This window comes from Lepidochelys kempii, chromosome 11, assembly GCF_965140285.1.
Source record: "Lepidochelys kempii isolate rLepKem1 chromosome 11, rLepKem1.hap1, whole genome shotgun sequence".
Lineage (NCBI taxonomy): Eukaryota > Metazoa > Chordata > Testudines > Cheloniidae > Lepidochelys > Lepidochelys kempii.
Genome location: NC_136390.1, coordinates 72,242,101 through 72,266,135, shown reverse-complemented (window position 1 = coordinate 72,266,135; position 24,035 = coordinate 72,242,101). Strand labels below are relative to the sequence as shown.

At 49.9% G+C, this 24,035-nt stretch overlaps 1 long non-coding RNA gene across 1 annotated transcript; it reads right to left on the bottom strand.

Annotated features, from left to right (window-relative positions):
* Positions 1 to 4,955: 4,955 nt before the first annotated feature.
* LOC140895337 (uncharacterized) lies at positions 4,956 to 11,642 on the bottom strand. Its single transcript, XR_012154170.1, has 3 exons — positions 11,305 to 11,642; positions 5,778 to 5,930; positions 4,956 to 5,135 (listed from the first exon to the last, which is right to left on the bottom strand). It is a non-coding gene; the product is annotated as an uncharacterized LOC140895337 (long non-coding RNA).
* Positions 11,643 to 24,035: the final 12,393 nt, after the last annotated feature.

The following is a 24,035-nucleotide window of genomic DNA, read 5'->3' as shown; positions in this document are numbered from 1 at the left end:
GACATGAAAGGTGTCCTTTGATCAGTCAATATCTCCTTGGGTAGCCCAACCCAGGCAAAGATCTGTACTGGCTCCTTAGCTATTGTCTTGGAAGCTGAGTTGCGCAGGGGAACAGCTTCCGGGTACCAGGTTGCATAGTCCAGTACAACAAGCACATGTTGGTGGCCCCAAGCTGTCTTCTCTAGGGGCCCTACCAGATCCATGGCTATCCATTCGAAAGAAACCTCTATTATTGGAAGAGGTATCAAAGGAGCTTGCAAGTGCGGGTGAGGGCTGTGTAACTGACACTCCGGACAAGAAGTGCAGTATCGCCGGACATCTTCATGTCCTCCTGGCCAGAAGAACCTGCGCAGGATCCATGCCTGGGTTTTCTCTACCCTTAGGTGTCCTCCAAACAGGCGACTGTGGGCAAGACTCAGTGTGGCTTTTTGAAGTTTTCGTGGCACCAGAAGTTGTTGTATCTCTTGCTCCTACATTTGCACCACGCGATACAGGAGATCTTTCTTCACTATAAAGTAAGGTCCAGGACCCCGGACCTTCCCATCCACGAGTATCCCATCGATCTCGGCCACCTCTTTCCTGGCATTATCATATCTGGGGTCCTCCGCCTGGTCCCGCCCAAAAGTCTCTCTCCCGGGACTAACCTGCCCAAGCTCCCAGTGGCCAGCTTCTGCTTTTTCCAATGGCTCGCAGCCATCATGGCTGGGGGCAGCTTCTGGCTCACCTTCTGTGGTGGAAATTTCTCTGTTGGCTGCTCGCGTCTATCTGCGTACTAGCGAGGTCTTCTGGCTCTGGGTCAGGATCTGGGTTCCCAAGGCCTTCGCGGCCTTCCTCTCTTTTTTTGTCTTCTGGGTCTTTCAGGGGACTGAGAACAGATCCTGAGAAATCTCAGCGAACATCGGGGGTTATCATTCCCCCGGTGACGAGTCGCTGTCCTCAGGGTCCCTGCCTCCCTCCAGCCTCTCCGGGGGGAGTAAATTATCAAACCCTGGATAGTCCCTCCCAATGACTGCAGGATATGGGAGTTTAGGAACTATGCCCACGGTCACCTCAATGGGGTTTCCCTGAACCTCTGTCTCCACTGGGATGGTGGGGTAATGGCTCACGGCCCCATGCATGCACGTCACTGCTACGCGTTTGGCTCATAGCAGCTGACTACTTTTTACCAGCTTACCCGGTATGAGGGTGATAGCACTCCCAGAGTCCACAAGGGCTGTAGTCTGTGCTCCATTTATCCTCTCTGGCCTGGTGTAATTATGCGGGACTAATGCGACCCCCGCGAGGTGGATAAGGGAGCATGGGACCTCCCAATCCCCCAAGTTACATTGCTTAGGCTCCTCGGTGCTAGGACACTGTGCTGCTATGTGTCCCCACTCCCAACATGCATAACATCTATAATTGCTTTTAATCACTCCCCTATCCCGGGGGTTAGGGAGTTTAGACCTGAGGTTCCCCCCACTCAGGCGAATTCCTTCCTTCTGGGGTTCCCGCTGGTTTTCGGGCCCCCCCCTTCTTCCACCTAGGACTACCCGGGGGTTTGGCTGCCCAACCTTCCAGGGTTGGGGTCGGGTGCTTGCTTCGAAAGGGGCCTTCCTTGGGTAGTTGGGTCAGTTCCCTGGCTGTCATCCATCTTTCTACCAGTGTGATCATCTCGTCGTACGTGGACAGATCGTTCTGGCTTACCGATTTGCAGAGATCTGGCGGCAGTCCCCGCATGTAATGGTCTATGACCAGGGTCTCCAAAATCTCCTCTGGCCTGCACACCTCGGGCTGTAACCACTTCCGTGCGAGGTGTATGAGGTCAAATAGCTGGGACCTCGGGGGTTTGTTCTCCTGGTATTTCCACTCATGGAACTTTTGGGCCCTTACTGCTGCTGTTACCCTTGATCGTGCTAGGATCTCTGCCTTCAAACAGGTATAAGTCAGTGGCATCCATGGCAGGCAAGTCAAAGTAGGCCTTCTGGGCCACACAAAAAAGGGGCGAGAATGCTGGCCCAGTGCTCCTGGGCCACACCTCTTGCTGAGCAGTCCTTTCGAATGAGAGGAGATATGCCTCTACGTCATCTCCTGACATCATCTTTGGCAGACAACCAGTGGCCCTCAGGGTTCATGTCCCGTCGGACCCCCGGGCCTGGGTGGTGAGGATCTTCAGCTGGTCCACCACCTCTCTCAAGAGGGCACGATCTTGGGTCACCTGGGTCATCAATAATTGATTGGTTTCCTGCTGCAGCTGCATAGATTCCTGTTGTGCCATTGCCTGAACCTGGGTGGCCTCCTGCTGGGCTGCCGTGGCTTGTACCAGAGCTCTTACCACCTCCTCCATTGTGGTACAAAGCAAACAAACAAACCAAAACAAAAAAAAATCCAAAACCCCAGTGCACTTTTTTTTAAAAAACCTCTTTCTTCTGCCACGCTGTGTACGAAATCCCACTTCTGACACCACTTGTGACAAAGCTCTGTCCTTGCCTCCATGGGTCCCACGTTTCCTGGCGGATTTCGCTAGCCTCAGAGGCTCATCATGACCCTGCACATAACCCTTCTCTCTCTAGAGACAAGGGTCACAGTCTACTGAGCCATTTTCATCATAAGCCAGCGAGGGAGGTGAGGAGAAGTTATCCTTCCTTGCACAGTCTCTGTTGTCTCCCAGTCTCAGTGATTAATCAGGAGGCAAAGGTGGGGAGGGGGGGAACCCCGGGCCCACCCTCTACTCCAGGCTCCAGCCCAGGGACCCTAATAGTATAAGCTATGCTAGCTGACCTTTTAGAAATATAACATGTACAATTTTCTGGGCTACTTCCCCCACAGCAGCCCTCACTTCCTCAAGCTCCACTTCACCCTTACCTCAGGGCCTCCTTCCTTGTGCTTGATATGGTGTGTACTACTCAGCCTCTCCAACAGTGCAACTTCCTCCCACAGCTCCTGACATGCACACCCACCTGACTAACTGGGGGGCTTTTAACTAGTTTCAGTCAGCCCCTGGTTGGCTTCAGGTGTCCCAATCAACCTAGCATTCTCCCTGCCTTCTGGAAAGTTCTTAATTGGCCCCAGGTGTCTTAATTGACCTGGAGCAGCTGCCATTTCACTTATCCTGGTACCAGGGATTTGTTTAGCCTGGAGCTAATATATCTCTCTTCCACTACTTTTCTATCACCATCTGGCCTTGCCCCGTCACACCTGATATTCTATGATTCAATGAAAGCTCAGGGGACAGTGTAAAGATGAACAGGGGAGACCTGCTGGGATGGAAAAATGAGTGTAAGATTCCCAAACTGGGGGGAACCGACAGTTAATCAGCAATGGACTTCCAGTTGCATTTCTCAATGCAAATACTTCTACAAACAAAACAGTGGGGCCATAGGACTTGATAGTCAGAGGCTGACGCCAAACTGGTGTCATGCAGGTGCCCAGGGCTGGGTTAAGGTTATGAGGGCTAATGGGAGGGAAGGGCCTAAGGGTATGTCTACACTACGGAATAAGGTCAAATTTATAGAAGTCGATTTTTTAGAAATCGGTTTTATATATTCGAGTGTGTGTGTCCCCACAGAAAATGCTCTAAGTGCATTAACTCGGCAGAGTGCTTCCACAGTACCGAGGCTAGAGTTGACTTCCGGAGCATTGCACTGTGGATAGCTATCCCACAGTTCCCGCAGTCTCTGCTGCCCATTGGAATTCTGGGTTGAGATCCCAATGCCTGATGGGGCTAAAACATTGTCGCGGGTGGTTCTGGGTACATATCGTCAGGCCCCCGTTCTCTCCCTCCCTCCGTGAAAGCAAGGGCAGACAATCGTTTCGCGCCTTTTTTCCTAAGTTACCTGTGCAGACGCCATACCACGGCAAGCATGGAGCCCGCTCAGGTAACCGTCACCCTATGTCTCCTGGGTGCTGGCAGATGCGGTACGGCATTGCTACACAGTAGCAGCAACCCCTTGCCTTGTGGCAGCAGACGGTACAGTACGACTGGTAGCCGTTCTCATAGTGTCCGAGGTGCTCCTAGCCACGTCGGCCACGAGCGCCTGGGCAGACATGAGCGCAGGGACTAAATTTGGAGTGACTTGACCAGGTCATTCTCTTTAGTCCTGCAGTCAGTCCTATTGAACCATCTTATGGTGAGCAGGCAGGCGATACGGGTTGCTAGCAGTCGTACTGTACCATCTTCTGCCGAGCAGCCATGAGATGTGGATGGCATGCAGTCCTTCTGCACCGTCTGCTGCCAGCCAAAGATGTAAAAGATAGATGGAGTGGATCAAAACAAGAAATAGACCAGATTTGTTCTGTATTCATTTGCTTCCCCCCCTCCCCCATCTAGGGGACTCATTCTTCTAGGTCACACAGCAGTCACTCACAGAGAAGGTGCAGCGAGGTAAATCTAGCCATGTATCAATCAGAGGCCAGGCTAACCTTGTTCCAATAAGAACAATAACTTAGGTGCACCATTTCTTATTGAAACCCTCCGTGAAGTCCTGCCTGAAATACTCCTTGCTGTAAAGACACCCCCTTTGTTGTTTTTAGCTCCCTGAAGCCAACCCTGTAAGCCTTGTCCTCAGTCGCCCCTCCCTGCGTCAGAGCAACGGCAAACAATCGTGCATCTGAGATTGCTGTCCAGAGCGGTCACAATGGAGCACTCTGGGATAGCTCCTGGAGGCCAATACCGTCTAATTGTGTCCACAGTACCCCAAATTCGAGCCGGCAAGGCCGATTTGAGCGCTAATCCACTTGTCAGGGGTGGAGTAATGAAATCGATTTTAAGAGCCCTTTAAGTCGAAATAAAGGGCTTCATCATGTGGACGGGTGCAGGTTTACATCGATTTAATGCTGCTAAATTCGACCTAAAGTCCTAGTGTAGACCAGGGCTAAGTATGCATGACATATTGCAAAAGAAATTAAGAAGTCATCAAACATTTCTCTACATATGTCTTTACATATTATTTATTTATATAAAATTAACAAGTTTATTCTACTCTTGCGACGCTCAATTCTCCAAACAGATGCTTCTGAGTAAGAGGTAGCACAAGGGATGCTCCACTGTCCTTCTCTTAGGCCTCCTTCCTGTGAGGTAGTGGAGTGCTCGTCTGTATGAGGGTGATCACTGCAACACTGCTCACCTCTTTCCACCTTATGCGTCTACCCTCAGCTTTCTACAAGGCACAGTGCAAAGTCAAGCCCTGCAAGTGTTCCCCCCAAACTACTGCCTCTACATCACATCTCACTCTGACTGCAGCCTGGGAGGCAGCCAGCTTTTATTATGTAAAAGAAAACCTCAGCTGTCCCCAGCCGTGCCCCCCTGCCTGACCTAAAAAATAGGAGGGCCTAGGCTATAGCCTTATTAGCGTAGTGGTTAACCCAGTCCTGCAGGCACCTAACCTTGCAGACTAAGGTGGAGAGCACCTACAGTACCATGGGTGGCCCTGAAGGGGGCACTGAAGAGTAGCCCCACTTCCCACACCACCTTATGACCAATGGGCCTTGGGTTCTTAGTGCTCAGTGTGCCCACCTAGTGGCTGGGAGCACAAACAGACAAACACTAGGACCTCTCAGCCACTACATTTTGTAAGTACATGAAATCAAGGTCCAACAGATAAGGATAAACAAACAACAGAGGGAAAAAGGCAGAAACCCAGGACAAAAGAGAATTGGGGGAGCAAGAGAATCAGTGGTAACGAATTAAAGGGGTAACTGATCCCATAGCAACAATTACACATTGCCTCCTTGAATTACTCAAAAGCCCACAACTCAGCCATAACAACAAGAATGCCCCTAAAGCCTCCCCTCAGCCTCACCTGGCTGTGGAGATGGAGGTCAATGTAAAGGTCTGGCATCCCTCGCTGGGAAGTGGGAAGCTCTCCTTTCTGCCAGCCTCAAGCCCTGGCCATCTCTCAGGGTCTCCTTTGTGGAGCAGCATTCTCCTAGCTGTCCCTGGCTTCCAGCCAGTGCTGTAAGTAGAAATAATTTCTTGCTGGGACACTCATAGGAGGGACACAAGGGAGGGCATGTGACCTCCCCACATGACCCTGCATGTGATTCCTCCCCACCCCACCCCCAGCCCAGGGCCCCCACACTCTCCCCGTCCCCTCCGATACTCCCCTTACCTGTCCAAGATTTGACTAAAATGATGCTTTGGGCCCCTGGTGCCACCTGTACTTCCAGGTGTCACTGAGGATCCAGCAGCACCCCAAATTGAAAACTTCTTAAATGAAAGAAGGATGGGAAGGACAATCACTCCCCTTTCCCTTAACACACTATCAGTGCCTCCCTTATGTCCAAACTAAGCTTCTGCCAGCTTACCTTTATCTAAGTATTGCTCTCTACCAGGCACTAGGAAAGCAAAGACGCTGAGCCATCTGGGTTTGGTGGAAAAGAGGCATAGAACTGTGTGTGCCATGTGCATCTTGATAGAACTACAGCCCAAATTGTTTTCTTATTTTCTTCAGCATGACATACAGGAGGGGCATTCAAAATCAGCCTGGCAGAACATGCATGAGGAATGTCTCTGGACAGATTAACAATGGATCAAAATCACATACGCTGATCTCTTGGGGCCAAATCCAGTTCCCATTGAGATCGAAATAAGTTTTGCTATTGAGTTCAATGGGAACAGACTTTGACATTTGGAGAGGAAAGAACAAAACCACTCAAGCAAGGGCTATGTTGCTTATACCACAGGTATCAAATGCTGCTGATTCATGTGAGAAAGTCAGCAGACATCTGATCTTTGTCCATTGCAAGGGAGAAATCAGCAATCAATGAGGCTAGAACAGTCTCTGTACCATATCCAACTCATAAGTCCATCTGCAAAGCATCAAGGAAATATGAAGGCTCCAGATTACCTTCAAGTCCTCAGTCCCTTGGTTAGAATGCTCCCATTAGTATGTGTTCATAGTCCACAGGGTAGAGCAGGAAAGAGGTCAAAGCAGGAAAGAGGCAAAATGGAGATATTTCCAGGCAGGGGCCTTTTAGCTTCTGCAAAGTGCCAAGTAAAGGGAAATCTGTTCTTACTGTGAAAGATGGTGTTTGCAGTCACATTGGCAAGTTAAATGTCCATCACCCCCACCCATATTCTAGTTAGAACATTCACAGGAAAAGTCCATTAAATGTAGACAGGCATGTTTCAGGGTCCATTGTGGCTAAGTGTTCCTTAATGGGCCTTTCAACTTGACTTGTCCCTTCATGTGCTGGCTAAATACTTTTGTGGGCATTACCACAGGAGCAAACATGTGGTAAACATAGCTAATATTCATAACTTCAGATACCAAGATGAATATACATGCATAGAAATAGCATAATCATAAGTACCAGCTATTTCACCTACATGACTATTCCCAAAAGAGATTCTGAAAAATCACATCACGTATCTGAGACCCTCTGTGCCAGCACCATGCCCCACTGGAGTTTTGTTATCTGTTATCACAGAATCATAGAATATCAGGGTTGGAAGGGACCTCAGGAGGTCATCTAGTCCAACCCCCTGCTCAAAGCAGGACCAATCCCCAACTAAATCATCCCAGCCAGGGTTTTGTCAAGCCTGACCTTAAAAACCTCAAAGGAAGGAGATTCCACAACCTCCCTAGGTAACGCATTCCAGTGCTTCACCACCCTCCTAGCGAAGAAGTTTTTCCTAATATCCAACCTAAACCTCCCCCACTGCAACTTGAAACCATTACTCCTCGTTCTGTCATCTGCTACCACTGAGAATAGTCTAGAGCCATCCTCTTAGTCTAGAGCCATCATCAAGTTGCAGTGGGGGAGGTTTAGATTGGATATTAGGAAAAACTTTTTCACTAAGAGGGTGGTGAAACACTGGAATGCGTTACCTAGGGAGGTGGTAGAATCTCCTTCCTTAGAGGTTTTTAAGGTCAGGCTTGACAAAGCCCTGGCTGGGATGATTTAACTGGGAATTGGTCCTGCTTTGAGCAGGGGGTTGGACTAGATGACCTTCTGGGGTCCCTTCCAACCCTGATATTCTATGATTCTATGATTCTATGATTCTTTGGAACCCCCTTTCAGGTAGTTGAAAGCAGCTATCAAATCCCCCCTCATTCTTCTCTTCTGCAGACTAAACAATCTCAGTTCCCTCAGTCTCTCCTCATAATTCATGTGTTCTAGTCCCCTAATAATTTTTGTTGCCCTTCGCTGGACGTTTTCCAATTTTTCCACATCTGTCTTGCAGTTTGGGGCCCAAAACTGGACACAGTACTCCAGATGAGGCCTCACCAATGTCGAATAGAGGGGAACAATCCCATCCCTCAATCCACTGGCAATGCCCCTACTTATACAGCCCAAGATGCTGTTAGCCTTCTTGGCAACAAGGGCACACTGTTGACTCATATCCAGCTTCTCATCCACTGTAACCCCTAGGTCCTTTTCTGCAGAACTGCTGCCTAGCCATTCGGTCCCTAGTCTGTAGCGATGCATGGGATTCTTCCATCCTAAGTGCAGGACTCTGCACTTGTCCTTGTTGAACTTGATCAGATTTCTTTTGCCCCAATCTTCTAATTTGTCTAGTCCCCCTGTATCCTTTCCCTACCCTTCAGTGTATCTACCACTCTTCCATGTTTAGTGTCATCTGCAAACTTGCTGAGGGTGCAATCCACACCATCCTCCAGATCATTAATGAAGATATTGAACAAAACCAGCCCCAGGACCAACCCATGGGGCACTCCGCTTGATACCAGCTGCCAACTAGACATGGAGCCATTGATCACTACCTGTTGAGCCCGACAATCTAGCCAGCTTTCTATCCACCTTATAGTCCATTCATTCAGCCCATACTTTTTTAACTTGCTGGCAAGAATACTGTGGGAGACCATATCAAAAGCTTTGCTAAAGTCAAGGAATAACACGTTCACTGCTTTTCCCTCATCCGCAGAGCCAGTTATCTCATCATAGAAGGCAATAGATTAGTCAGGCGTGACTTGTCCTTGGTGAATCCATGCTGACTGTTCCTTTCCTCTCCTCCAAGTGCTTCAGAATTGATTCCTTGAGGCCCTGCTCCATGATTTTTCCATGGACTGAGGTGAGGCTGACTGGCCTGTAGTTCCCTGGATCCCCCTTCTTCCCTTTTTTAAAGATGGACTCTACATTAGCCTTTTTCCAGTCGTCCGGGACGTCCCCCGATCGCCATGAATTTTGAAAGATAATGGCCAATGGCTCTGCAATCACATCCGCCAACTCCTTTAGCACTCTCGGATGCAGTGCATCCGGCCCCATGAACTTGTGCTTGTCCAGCTTTTCTAAATAGTCTTGAACCACTTCTTTCTCCACAGAGGGCTGGTCACCTCCTCCCCATGCTGTGCTGCCCAGTGCAGCAGTCTGGGAGCTGACCTTGTTCGTGAAGACAGAGGCAAAAAAAGCAGTGAGTACATTAGCTTTTTCCACATCCTCTGTCACTAGGTTGCCTCCCTCATTCAGTAAGGGGCCCACACTTTCCTTGGCTTTCTTCTTGTTGCTAACATACCTGAAGAAACCCTTCTTGTTACTCTTAACATCTCTTGCTAGCTGCAACTCCAGGTGTGATTTGGCCTTCCTGATTTCTCTCCTGCATGCCTGAGCAATATTTTTATACTCCTCCCTGGTCATTTGTCCAATCTTCCCCTTCTTGTAAGCTTCTTTATTGTGTTTAAAATCAGCAAGGATTTCACTGTTGAGCCAAGCTTGTCACCTGCCATATTTACTATTCTTTCTACACATCGGGATGGTTTGTCCCTGTAACCTCCATAAGGATTCTTTAAAATACAGCCAGCTCTCCTGGACTCCTTTCCCCCTCATGTTATTCTCCCAGGGGATCCTGCCCATCAGTTCCCTGAGGGAGTCAAAGTCTGCTTTTCTGAAGTCCAGGGTCCGTATTCTGTTGCTCTCCTTTCTTCTTTGTGTCAGGATCCTGAACTCGACCATCTCATGGTCATTGCCTCCCAGGTGCCCATCTACTTTTGCTTCCCTTACTAATTCTTCCTGGTCTGTGAGCAGCAGGTCAAGAAGAGTTCTGTCCTTGGTTGGTTCCTCCAGCACTTGCACCAGGAAATTGTCCCCTACGCTTTCCAAAAACTTCTTGGATTGTCTGTGCACCGCTGTATTACTCTCCCAGCAGATATCAGGAAAATTAAAGTCACCCATGAGAACCAGGGCCTGTGATCTAGTCCTTCTGTTAGCTGCTGGAAGAAAGCCTCGTCCACCTCATCCCCCTGGTCTGGTGGTCTATAGCAGACTCCCACCACAACTTCACCCTTGTTGCTCACACTTTAAAACTTAATCCAGAGACTCTCAGGTTTTTCTGCAGTTTCATACCGGAGCTCTGAGCAGTCATACTGCTCTCTTACATACAGTGCAAGTCCCCCACCTCTTCTTCCCTGCCTGTTCTTCCTGAACAGTTTATATCCATCCATGACAGTGCTCCAGTCATGGGAGTTATCCCACCAAGTCTCTGTTATTCCAATCACATAATGATTCCTTGACTGTGCCAGGACTTCCAAATCTCCCTGCTTGTTTCCCAGGCTTCTTGCATTTGTGTATAGGCACTTAAGGTAACCTGCTGATCGTCCTGCTTTCTCAGTATGAGGCAGGAGCCCTGCCCTCTCCTGCTTCCTCCCAGTATCCCAATTCCCCACTTACCTCAGGGCTTTGGTCTCCTTCCCCTGGTGAACCTAGTTTAAAGCCCTCCTCATTCGGTTAGCCAGCCTGCTTGTGAAGATGTTCTTCCCTCTCTTCGTTAGGTGGAGCCCGTCTCTGCCTAGCACTCCTCCTTCTTGGAACACCATCCTATGGTCAAAGAATCCAAAGCCTTCTCTCCAGCACCACCTGCGTAGCCATTCGTTGAGTTCCATGATTCGACAGTCTCTACCCAGGCCTTTTCCTTCCACAGGGAGGATGGACGAGAACACCACTTGTGTCTCAAACTCCTTTATCCTTCTTCCCAGAGCCGCGTAGTCTGCAGTGATCCACTCAAGGTCACTCTTGGCAGTATCATTGGTGCCCACGTGGAGAAGCAGGAAGGGGTAGCGATCCGAGAGCTTGATGAGTCTTGGCAGTCTCTCTGTCACATTGTGAATCCTAGCTCCTGGCAAGCAGCAGACTTCTCAGTTTTCCTGGTCGGGGCGGCAGATAGATGACTCAGTCCCCCTGAGGAGGGAATCCGCGATCACCACCACCACCCTCCTCCTTCTCTTGGTAGCGGTGGTCGTGGAACTCCATTCCCTAAGACAGTGCATCTCATGCCTTCCAATCGGTGGAATCTTCTTCTGCTCCCTTCCCTCAGATGTATCATCTAGTCCATTCTCCAGTACCTGTGGAGAGAAAATGAAAACGGTTGCTTACCTGTATCTGCATTGCTGGTACATGAATGCTCTCCTTTCTTCTTCTGAAGGTCACATGCTGCCAAATTTCTTCACCGTCCTTCTGTCCCTGCTGTGCAGCCTGCTCTGAATCTTCAGAATGTTGTGCCCATAGAAGCATATCCTGACGTCTGTCCAGGAAAACTTCAGTTTCTCTTTTGCAACGCAGGGTCGATACCTGTTGCTTCAGACGTTGAACCTTCTCTTCCAATATGGAGACCAGCTTGCACTGGTACAAAGTAGCTTCTGTCCTGTGGAAGAAAGACAGACATGGCACATCCAGTGCAGGTCACAACAGCTGAATGCTCCCCATCCATATTACCTTCCTTCTACGAGCTTCCTCTGGTGCTGTAGTAACTACTCAGAGAAGCTGGCAAGATGAAAGCCTCAGTGGGCTCTCCCCAGGCAACTGTTAGCCTCTCCATTGTTCGCCGCTCAGCTGGTTTGCAGCTGACTGGCTTTTTAAAACTGTCAGGCCCACTCAAGGCTGTTATGTAACAACAGAGATGGAGCCAGTGACATAACTCGGTTTAACCTAAAAGGGCAAGGTTAATTTTTAGCTGTTCAGGCATGACTGCACTTTTAGTCAGTGAGGGCAGACTGGCTGGCACACGTTCAGGATAATGGGCTTCATAGAATCATAGAATATCAGGGTTGGAAGGGACCTCAGGAGGTCATCTAGTCCAACCCCCTGCTCAAAGCAGGACCGATCCCCAATTAAATCATCCCAGCCAGGGCTTTGTCAAGGCTGACCTTAAAAACTTCTAAGGAAGGAGATTCCACCACCTCCCTAGGTAATGCATTCCAGTGCTTCACCACCCTCCTAGTGAAAAAGTTTTTTCTAATATCCAACCTAAATCTCCCCCACTGCAACTTGAGACCCTTACTCCTTGTTCTGTCATCTGCTACCACTGAGAACGGTCTAGATCCATCCTCTTTGGAACCCCCTTTCAGGTAGTTGAAAGCAGCTATCAAATCCCCCCTCATTCTTCTCTTCCGTAGACTAAACATCCTCAGTTCCCTCAGCCTCTCCTCATAAGTCATGTGTTCCAGTTCCCTAATAATTTTTGTTGCCCTCTGCTGGACTCTTTCCAATTTTTCCACATCCTTCTTGTAGTGTGGGGCCCAAAACTGGACACAGTACTCCAGATGAAGCCTCACCAGTGTCGAATAGAGGAGAACAATCATGTCCCTCGATCTGCTGGCAATGCCCCTACTTATACATCCCAAAATGCCATTGGCCTTCTTGGCAACAAGGGCACACTGTTGACTCATATCCAGCTTCTTGTCCACTGTAACCCCTAGGTCCTTTTCTGCAGAACTGCTGCCTAGCCATTCGGTCCCTAGTCTGTAGCGGTGCATTGGATTCTTCCGTCCTAAGTGCAGGACTCTGCACTTGTCCTTGTTGAACCTCATCAGATTTCTTTTGGCCGAATCCTCCAATTGGTCTAGGTCCCTCTGTATCCTATCCCTACCCTCCAGCGTATCTACCTCTCCTCCCAGTTTAGTGTCATCTGCAAACTTGCTGAGGGTGCAATCCACACCATCCTCCAGATCATTTATGAAGATATTGAACAAAACCGGCCCCAGGACCGACCCTTTGGGCATTCCACTTGATACTGGCTGCCAATTAGACATGGAGCCATTGATCACTACCTGTTGAGCCCGACAATCTAGCCAGCTTTCTATCCACCTTATAGTCCATTCATCTAGCCCATACTTCTTTAACTTGCTGGCAAGAATAATGTGGGAGACCATATCAAAAGCTTTGCTAAAGTCAAGGAACAGCACGTCCACTGCTTTCCCTTCATCCACAGAACCAGTTATCTCACCCTGGCCTGCTCTTCTCCGTCCCCTGCGGGGGGAAGGGTGAAGAAGCTTGGTCCTGCCGGCTGCTGCTTCAGGGCAGGCAAGGTCTCCCTTTCCCGTCTCTTCCCCTGCTGTGCTGGGGTCCTGCCCCTCCCCCTCTCCCTCCCTGCCGCTGATCAGCTGATGGCCCTGGTGAGGGAGGGGGAGAAGTGGAGCCGCAGCGCGCTCGCTGCTCCAGGGAGGAGGCAGAGAAGAGGTGGGGACGGGGCCTTGGGGAATGAGGGGTGGAATCAGGGCATATCCCCTCCAGCCCCCTGCCATGAGCCTCTCTGGGGAGGGGGCTGGAGACACCCCCATGACCCTAGCCCACATCCCACATCCCCAGCCCTCTGCCCTGACCCCTACACCCCACACTGCCCTGACCCTGGCACCCCCCATGACCCCAGCCTTGGCTCGAGCCCCCTCACACATCCCCAGCCCCCTGCCCTCACTCCTGCACCCCCCACACATACCCAGCCCCCCCACCCCATGCCCTGACTCTTGCACCTCCCACATTCTCGCCCCCACCCTGAGCACCAAACAGGAGCTCCCCTGTTCCTGCACCCCCACCCCACATTCCTACCTGCACCCCTTGCACCAAATGGGAGCTGCCCAGGTAAGCACTTCACACCCAAACCTCCTGCCCCAACCCTGAGCCTTCTCCCTCATTCTAGCTCCTGGCCAGACCCAACACCCCAACCCCCAGCCTGCTCCTTCACCCCCAGCCCTGTGCTCAGTGCAGAGAGAGAGGAAGAGAATGGGCTGGAACCAGGGAGAAAGTAGGTACCCACTCTGTGTGGGCAGGGCCGGGATCCTAGATCAGCAGCGGGCTGAGCGGGGCTGGCAGCTGGGACCCTGGCTGGCAGGAGCCAGTGGACAGAACCCCAGACCGGCAGCGGGCTGAATGGCAGCGAGCTGAGCCGCTCAGCCCACTGCCGGTCTGGGGTCCCGGCTGCCAGCCCCGCTCAGCCAGCTGCCGGTCTGGGGTTCTGGCTGCCAGTTCCTTGCCAGCCGGGGTCCTGACCACAGGCCCCGCTCAGCCTGCTGCTGGCCTAGGTGAACGGAACCCCAGGCTGGCGTGGGCTGAGCTGGCCAGGGGCATAAGGTCAGCATTTTAATTTAATTTTAAATGAAGCTTCTTAAACATTTTGAAAACCTTGTTTACTGTACATCCGACAATAGTTTAGTGATATAATATATAGACTTATAGAGCCAGACCTTCTAAAAAACGTTAAAATATATTACCGGCACGTGAACCCTTGAATTAAAGTGAATAAATGAAGACTCAGCACACCACTTCTGAAAGGTTGCCGACCCCTGATATATACAAACATCATCATGCTCACTTATTCAGTCTGTTTATATGGAATATGGGAGTTGGATGAATAGCCATTTCAACATATATATGACTTATTAAAAGACAAATTTTAAGTAGAACTGTATCCTAAACTGCATTATGATATTGTACCCAAATGTTGCATTTGAGTGGGAGATTCAACTTCCTTTATAGGAACAGAACAGACTCCTGAAACTCTTACCAAAAAAGTGGTCCATAGTCATTCAAATAGTCCCATTGTGTTCAATGGGATTGATTAAGTGATTAAGGGTTTACAGGATTAGGTTCCAAGTTTGTAAATTGTTCTAGATGAAACTGAAAATGCCTGAGCTGTCAGATCAGAAGGAGCGTCATTCGAATAAAGGTGGGCAGATGTGTGATAAGTCTTAGCTCCGTTGCTAAGATGAGGAACATATTTTCAGCAAAGTTCTTGGCAGACTTCTGAGGCAGATGGCTTAAGGTCATCAGTGTCTGGCATTATAATCTTCACTTATAGTTCTCTCACCCACAAAGCTGGAAAATGAGGCATTTGTTTTCTTTGTTTTGCTGCTCCAGTTCCAGTCAGCAAAATGCATGTTAGACTAGTTTGGCTGCAAAGAAGAATTCTGTGTACACTGGGGACAAAACCTGATTCCTGTCAGGCTGCAGAACTGGGCTGACATCAGAATCCATTTATCCTCTGGTCAGTGCAAGCAGAGTGATTCCTCTAATGATTTGGACTTGATGTGATGCAGTACGGATGTCATGGATAATTCAGACCAATGCGGAGAAACAGAATCAAAAACACTGTTTAAACACCTTCCCTCCCCAAACTCCCATCTTGAGGACTCCTGACCAATTTAACAGCACAATACATATGATAACAAACTTAAACAAAGCCTTTGTTTGTTTGTTAGTGTAGCGGGGTGACTACCCCGCTCCTGCCCTGAAGGGGTTAAAGCAGCCCTGGAGAGGGCTGTGAATGGGAAAAGCAGGCTGATTGGGAAAGCAGCCACAGCTGTGGCCAGCTTAATCAGGGTCCGGCTGGCCCTTATAAGAGGGCTGTGGGCCAGAAGTGAAGACAGATTCTCTCTCTGGATCTAGAGAGAGAGAAGGACCTGGCTGCTTGGGAAACTGAGAAGGGTACCTGGGGTGGGGTGGAGTGGTGCTGGGGAGCTCTAGCCTAGCAAAGCCCCAGGCTGCAGGCCTTGTCAAAGGCCTACAAAAGGGTACTCAGGCTGCAAAGGGGAAGCCCTTAGATAGACAGAGGTGGCTGGTCCAACCAGCCTTGCTGATGATGTGTGGTTGACAAACTGCAGTCTGCCCCAGGGAGCAGGGACTAGATGATGACTGGCAGTAGCCACTGAGCTAAGGTGGGGATAGAGGGTTGGGGGTTCCCCTGGATGGGGAGACCCTGACTGTGGATTGTTTCTGGGGGGCAGAACCCAGATGTAGAGCAGGCACCGGAGTATGGGAGGGACATGGGGGGCAAGCAGTGGGTGAGACACCAGCCAGCAGAGGGCACTCTGCTGTGGAAGTGCTGATTCCCTAGACAACCAGCAGGAGGTGCTGCACCGATGAGTCATCACCCCCACCTCAGTTAGCATATGTATTGTGCTGTTAAAGCCATATAAAGAATGAATGACCTCCCTAGCTGTGTTCTGCTCCTTTAAGGAGCAGAGTGCAGCCCCTTCTCCCCCTCCCCCCCGGAGGTGGGGGCTAGCCCAGAGTCTTTCTGGTACCCTGTACCTGCTAAAAATCTCTCCAGTATGCAGTACCGGCAAGAGTACTGCCCTACTTGCACTACTGCTTCCAGGGTGGGTGAGGGAGCTAGTCCGCTGAGGCCGAGAGAGAGAGAAAATAAAGTCTGGGAGCAATGCGGGAGTTGCAGCCCCCTTTAACCCAACTCCCTGCCGCCAGCTCACTCTCCACCAGAGCTGTCCCTCCTCCTCCCTGGGACTCCTTGTCACGTGCAGGCTCCCTGGGGCCAGCTCCAGCCCTAGTGCCTCCTCCTCTGCCACCCAAACATGAGGTCTGTCCAAGCGCACCCCTTAGCCTGCCGTTCCTTGCCCTGCTTGTCTATCAGGCGCCTGTTGCAGACCCGCAGGCTGGGTGTGTCTCAAGCAGGCAGCTACGGCAACAGTTCCATGCTCTGCTTCTGGGAACTCATCTGTGGGAGCTGCTTCTCCCAAGCCCCTGAGACTGTCAAGGGAGCTACCCCTATTTACACACATCCACTGAATGGCTGTGATCTGCCATTGAGGCAAGGGCTAAGGCACCCTGAGAAGTTAATCAAGCAAACTCCCATTCTCACCTAAGAGGCAGCACAATCAGGTAGATAGGATCCTAGCATGGAAGTCCGGAGACTTGTGTCCCAGTCCCAGCTCTGCTGCTGTATGATCCTTGGGCAAGTCTCTTTTCCCTCCCACCCTTTGTCCATGTAGATTAAGGTCTTCTGGGCAGAGAGTGTATGTGCATTGCCCAGCACCATCAGAGCCTCTTGCTACTACACAATAAGTGATACTGTTACCCTAATCCAGTCAGCTGCTCCTGGCTCAATTTGGTCCCTTCCATGTAGTTCTCTCTCTCTGAATCCCTACGTTGTTTCCCACAGCTGCGTGTTGTGCTGTTCTCTGTATTACACTGTCCTCCTGTCATTGATTGATCGGTGGCAGAACTGAGTGAAATTCAACCGTTTTTCATGCAGATCCCCTCTTAACATGCTTTAGATTTGGCCTGGTGCACTGAGCAGCTCTGCTGCCAATGATAATGGTGCTACATTTGCCACTTTCCAGCCCTCTGGTCCCAGACTTGTCAGCAGGTCAGAGAACTTCTAAAAATACCACTCCCAATGCACCATTGTCTCAGCCTCATGCATCTTTGCCTGGGGCTTGCTTCTCTGCAACAGCTGCTGCTGGCATGGGTCTCTCTCTGGCTTTCATCAGCTCTTGTCAGAAGAATTTAGGGCTTAAAGGGACAGAGCCAAACTTGAGCAACACAGTCATGTTTGCTTTGGACTGGCTGTCACACGACCCCATAGGATGCTTTATTGCTCATAAAGTTACCAACTGTCCTGCATTCAGAATGTCCCCATTGACTCCTCATTAACGATCTCTGACCAGTGTAGGCCTCTAGACAATGTACTTAATGTAGCACATGGTACATAAGGGATGTCTCTGTCCCAGGACTCCCATGGGCCAGATTCTCCATTGTGCCATTCCTCTGCTTGGCACAGGGGGCTTTAATCCAACCTAGTTCACCCCCTCTTTCGGTTCCTGCTCAGTCCCTAGCTCAACATAGAAAAATGCTGGCTTGTAAGGGCCAGACATCAAAAATAGCCACAGCATGCTGGACGTAGCTACCCCTTCCCACATTAAGAACTGCTGGGGGCAGGATGGAGTCCTTGCAGCCTCTCCACCACCTAGGGAACCCAGTGAAGCCAGCAGAATCCCACCAATGGGGAGAGGAAAGGGAACATGGGGAAAGTTGGGGATTGGTCCTGCTTTGAGCAGGGGGTTGGACTAGATGACCACCTGACCTAGCAGGCTTTGAGCAGGGGGTTGGACCTAGATGACCACAATTCAGCACTTACTGTGCTGACTCAGCTAAGTTAAAGCGTGTGAGGAAAATGTGCCAGACTTAGCTATTGTATCATAGAATATCAGGGTTGGAATGGCCCTCAAGAGGTCACCTAGTCCAGCCCTCCTATGCTGCAGCAGGATTGAGTCTATGCAGACCATCTTTTTATCTGTTTTTTTTGTCTTCCCTCCTTCTCCTCCCTCTGCCACCCCTGATGCTCCACGGGAGTCTAAAATCCGCTCCTGTCAGTGCCTCATGGGTGTGGCTCCCAAATGTGTGGGTGGTTTCCATACACAGGTGATAGCGGGTGTCAAAACCAACTCCACCAGGAACCGACTTAATTGTCCCCTTGTGTGGCCAGGCTCAACTGAGTTGAAAAATGTTTTAACAAAGCTCCATGACACAGCCCCTCTGCAGGCATTATGGTTCCTGGCAGGGAAGGAAGACAATGCATCTGCAGCGGGGAATGATGGTGCAGTACCTGAAAAAGAGGTTATTTAACCACTAAGGCTACATCTACACAGGGATAAAAAAACCTATGGCTGACCCAGGTCAGCTGACTCAGACTCGCAGGGCTTGGGCTGCGGGGCTAAACATCTGTCTCAGTCTCTCTGGGACCTGTGAGGAGGAAGGTTCCAAACCCCAGGCTCCAGTATGAGCCAGAACATCTACACAGCGATTTTTAGCCCCAGAGCCTGAGTGTCTCAGTTAGCTGACCCGGGCCAGTCATAGGCATACTATGGGTCTCTGTTCCCTGTGTAGACGTACTATAAAATGTTCGCACCCAACTAATGGAAAGGGACAATCCAGAGCCGCCTGACACCAGTTTTAAATACCGCAGCAGAAAATAAGTGACCCCATTCAGTAATTGATGTTCCTCAGTAGAATCACTTTGAAATTCTACCTGCTTGTGCTCCAGAAAGGTCTTTGCTTTTACAGAGAATTTTTCTTTCCTTTCCCTTTGCTATTCCCAGGTCTCAGACTGCATGGTTTACCCTGGTTAAAATGCTTCTTTGCCCCAAGAACATTGGGATAGTACTGGAAGGGAAGTTATCTAGCTAAGACTCTCGTAAGGGCTGCCCATATCCATCCTATCTGAATATCTCATGAGCTGTACCATATTTACCCTCCCAGCACACATGTGAATTAGGGCCCTGCTATTATTCCTATTGTACAGATGGAGAACTGAGGCACAGAGGGACTATGTGATTTGCCCAGGCTCCCACTTCAAATCACAGCAGAGCAGGGAATCAAACATGGCTCTCGAGTCCTAGGCTTGTGTGCTATCTATTGAACCATCCTTCCTTCAGCTTCTTGTCTCTCTTGAAGTGCGTGAGGAAAATGTGCCAAAGAGACAAGGAAGCAAAATAAGCTAGAAAAGCAACAAGGAATGCATCAGAGAAGCAACCGGTCAGCACGCAGGTGGCATTCCAACCCACAGGAGACATAATTCCAAGAAAGCTGCATGGAGAACTGGACTGGAACAGGTGTGGAGTGCTCACTACAGGAAGGAGCAGGGAGAGAGCATTGCTTCCTCCAAAGGAGCAGTGGATGGGGGAGCTGCCTTTTCCATTAACTCCTAACTGGTCCTCTCTGGGGTGCTTCTGCTGAAGGGGAGGGATGAGGTCTTGGCATTAATGTGTCCCACTGGCAACCCTTGCGTTGGTCTAGCCCCTCAGGGGGCAGAGTGCATCAAAGGCTGAGCAGACGGGTGCAGGTTTTATTGAATGATGGCAGATCAATGCTTTGGACTGTTAAAAGCATAAACACACCCAGCAATTCTCTCTTGTACAGTGGTGCTGACACAAGACACCAAAGGCGGAGGCTAGGCCAGACTGGCTGTGGGTGGGAAATAGAGGTGTGTCATCAGGGCAGGGGTTGTGCTGATTACAGCTGGACAAACGTCAGTCACAGACAGGAGAGCTGCAAAGAAGAAACTCTGAGCTGAGTAAGGATCAGCACAGGAGAAAGCTTTAATTGCCCCAAGAGAACTGTCCTCTTTTCCACCGCCAGCCAGGCTGGGTTTACCAAAGGAGCTTGCTGGTTGTAAAAAAGCCTGTGACTTTAGCCGTATTTATTACCATTGTTATACCAATAAAATAAAAACCAGCAGGATCTTATTAAAGGGAATAAGGCAAAATGCCACATTTACTGTGAATATTGAAAGAATCATAATAAGCAGTTAGTTATAGCCATAACATTCCATTCAATTTCATATTTATTCACACATTCATTCATTCACACACACACAGGTTCTGCAAGGTTGTTATCATAGTTACCAGCCTTAGAGTTGCTCATGCCAAGCCACTGGCCAAGTGGCCTGGACACAAGGAGGGAGCAGGGCCTTGTCAGATGCTCATCGGATGCTCCTGGAAGTTGGTTTGCAAAATCAGACCCCAAAGTTCTTCGGTTCTCTCATTCTTGAGGCTGTTGGGTGGATTCCAGTCTGCCCTCTGGGGGTCCTCTGGTTGTTTCCACTTGACGTCTTCTTCAGCCGATCAACACTGGATTCTTAGGCTGGCACCTCCCTGATCATTCATTTATTATCCACACCAAGCATCCATCCACATACATCCTCTATATTTTAATCACAATTGTTAACAAAGCAAGATAATTACAACAAAAGGGCAGGGAGTCTCTGGGTGCTGTTTCTGTTGTTACAAAGTATCACTTTGAGTCTCTCTCTCTCTCTCTCTCTCTCTCTGTGAGTAGTTGTAGTTACAAAGCATTGCTTTGAGAACAGACTGTGTCTTAGGCTGTACTAACACAATTAGCAGCTTGCAAGTTTCACACAGAGAGGGAGAGAAACAGTAAAAACAAGAGTCAAAAAACCAAGAGAGCTCTTAATTAGTAAATACCCTGAAATTTAAACTATGAGGAATCAAACTCATTTGTAATTTTAATACAGAACTTCTTTAATATGATCCAACACCATGATTCTGCCATATATATTTGTAACAACCTCCAGCTGTAACTCAGGAATCAAACAGTTTACGCAGGAGCAGAGAAACAGCAGCAGGAGAAGCCTACATTATACAGGGGCAGGGAACTGTGACCCTTTCATGCTTTTCCAGGGGGCTGGTTACGAACACCTGCCCTCCAGAACTAAACCCAGGACATTCCTCTGGTGCCCCACCCTGGAAGGAACCCAGAAGCCAAGTGGCGTTTCAGAAGGAGAGGGGAGCAGTGTGGGGTCTGTACTAAATTAGAGGCCGGGGTGTTTTAAAACAGAAGATGGGGATTAGGATCAGACCTATTCAAGAGCCATTAACAACGGGTCCTCTTCTTATATGATCACATCAAATGGGATGAAGAGTTTTGTCCACTTACACACAGAACAGGGCTTGGGGGAACAGCCCAGGATGGATCAAAGCAGAGGAAACCTGACATTGCCCTAGTAGAGGCAATAAGCCTAATGTAAAGGTGGAGTAAAATGGGCCTATGACAGACAAAATTCAGGGGGTACTTTATAGCCAGGTTGCAGGGGGGTGAATGATGACACAAGATGCAGGGCAGTGAACACCACCACCACCAGCTTTTATCTAGCACTTTACACGCATAGATCATCCAGTGGTCCCCAGTCAGAGAGGCAGTATTTCACGCCTGCTTTGCACAGCTGGCAGGCAGGAAACTGAGGCACAGGGAGGTGAAGAGACTTGCCCAAGGTCACCCAAGCAGGCCAGGTGAGAGTTGGGATGAGCACCCACAACTCCTGACTCCTAGCCCAGTGCCCATTCCACTAAACTATACTCCCCGCTCCTGCCCCACTGCTGGCAGTAATGAGTGTAGCATATACAAAATGCACAGGGCAAGCTTTGGATGGGATGAGCTACCCAGGCCCATTCCGCAAGTGGAGGCCCCCATCAACAGGACAACCTGCTGCAAGTCAGGGGAGGCAAAAGCAGGTTCACTCTACTGTTTGGTTGGTGGCTCCTTATCTGGCCACTGCTTCTTCCCCACTGGAGGCTACCTGCAAACTCAGGTAGATGGCATCATGTGAGCTTATGCTCGCTTCACATTTGTGAACTTCTGCTGTAAACATAACTAGACTCATCTCTGTTTTAAAATGAAAGTGCAGATGTTGCTCCCATCACACACTGTGGGAGCTGGGGGCCTGGCACCTGAATGTCCTGTGGAATTGAGCCCTGGCCAAGTGGGCAGAAAGGAGAAGTACAATAAGAAGCAGGGGTGGGGGGCTTTATCTTACACCCTGGTGCCAGCTGCTTTGCCCTCCAGAGCCTGAATGCTGGCCTCTGCTGTGCCATGGGCCTTCTGACTTTCAAAGACACAAGCCACCTGGGGGCACTGTTCTCAGTAGGAACGCAGCAGGGGAGGGCGGCAGCAAGGCTTTTGGGTGCGGGAAAGAGCTGGTGGGCAGAGTAAAGCACTGCAATGAAGGCAGGGCTGTGGTTTGGTGGGTGGGTGGTACTTGTCTGAGGAGGCAGAGCCAGGGTTTAGAAGGAAGTAGGGAGGTTTGGGATGGATGGGACCTTATGGAGTTGACAGATCCTGGACTTCCCCAATTTTTCACTCATGCTAGCAGCAGAGCATAGTAATAACATGATCCAGTGATTTTCATCCATAGATCTCAAAGCACTTTATCAAGGTGGTCAGTATCATTATCACAGCTGGTGAAACTGAGGCACAGGGAGGGGCTGTAACTTGCCCAAGGTCACCCAGAAAAAGTCACTGGCAGAGGTGGGACTAGAGCCAGGTCACCTGAGTATTAGTTCAGTGTTCTATCCCCAGGCCATGCTACCTGCCCCCTAGTAGACATGAGATACCTAATACCTGTACTTAATACTGTTTTTCACACTCCAGCTGATGGGTGCCTTATTTATTACCAGCTGGTACTGGGTCTGTGCCTGCTTTCCCTAGTGCCAGACACCCTGGCCACAGCTGCTGGCACATACTCTCTGCAGGAGCAAGTTCCTGTGCTCTGTGCAGATGCTGGTGCAAGTGACCTGTTCATTCTCACCCTCTCCAGTGTGTTTGGAGTTGCCTGGAGCACCTGGCCCTTATAGCCATCACAGCCCCCACAGCATGGCTCCTGGAAGGCACAATCAGTGTCTGACCCCTGCCACCCTCTGTCACTGACCCCACCCAGAAGGACTCTGCTGCTTGCTCGTGTTCATGCCCCTGGCCTGGGTGGATTCCACCCTGTGGTAGGTGGCCATGGGCTGCACCCTCAGTGGAATGGGTTTTCCAAGTGAAATCCCAAGAATCCTGTGCCCTCATTTCAGTAGAAATCAGCCAACCCCCTCCAGCCATCCACAAGCTTCCTGTTACACACAGGATGTTTGGAGCACACAGCTGGCAGGATGCCTGTGAGTGACTCTGGGCACATTTCATACAATGTTGCCACTTATTATTTTCTTGTGCAAATGGGGATAAAGAGGCCCTGGGCTGGATATCGCAGGCTCCACACAGGACTAGCACACACAAGAGAGAGTCTGCCTCCTCATCTCAATTCCTTTCGCTCAACACCAGCTAAGCCAAAAAATAGATAAAGGTGCTTTATTTAAAAAAGCAGACTCAGTGCTCCAGTGAAATGATTGTGGATCAACAGGAGCATTAGGTCAATGATCAGCAATAAGAATCCTGGCAGAGGGACTGAGCGGCGGAGAGGGAGATACACACTCGAGATGACTCACTCTGCTTTTCCTGTATTAAAATGAATGAATAGCGAAAAAGCCACGCTGGCCCTGTTCTCTCTTTGCCCAGTTTCTTCAGCGGCTCAAAGACAATCCTTCAACAGCTGAAAAGTTCCAGTTAGCAGCTTTCAAAGGGATGTGACGAACACACACAGGATGTGGGTAACAGGCTTCCTGGTGGCATCAGGCAGGTTCTAGTAATGTTCAGCTTTCCACTGTACTTTTCAGAGCAAGCGTAGCTTGTCTGCAATGTGTCTCTGGTGGCTCAGGAAGCAGCTTCCTTTGTGGCACCGTGCAGCTGGATTTCTCAGCTTTGCT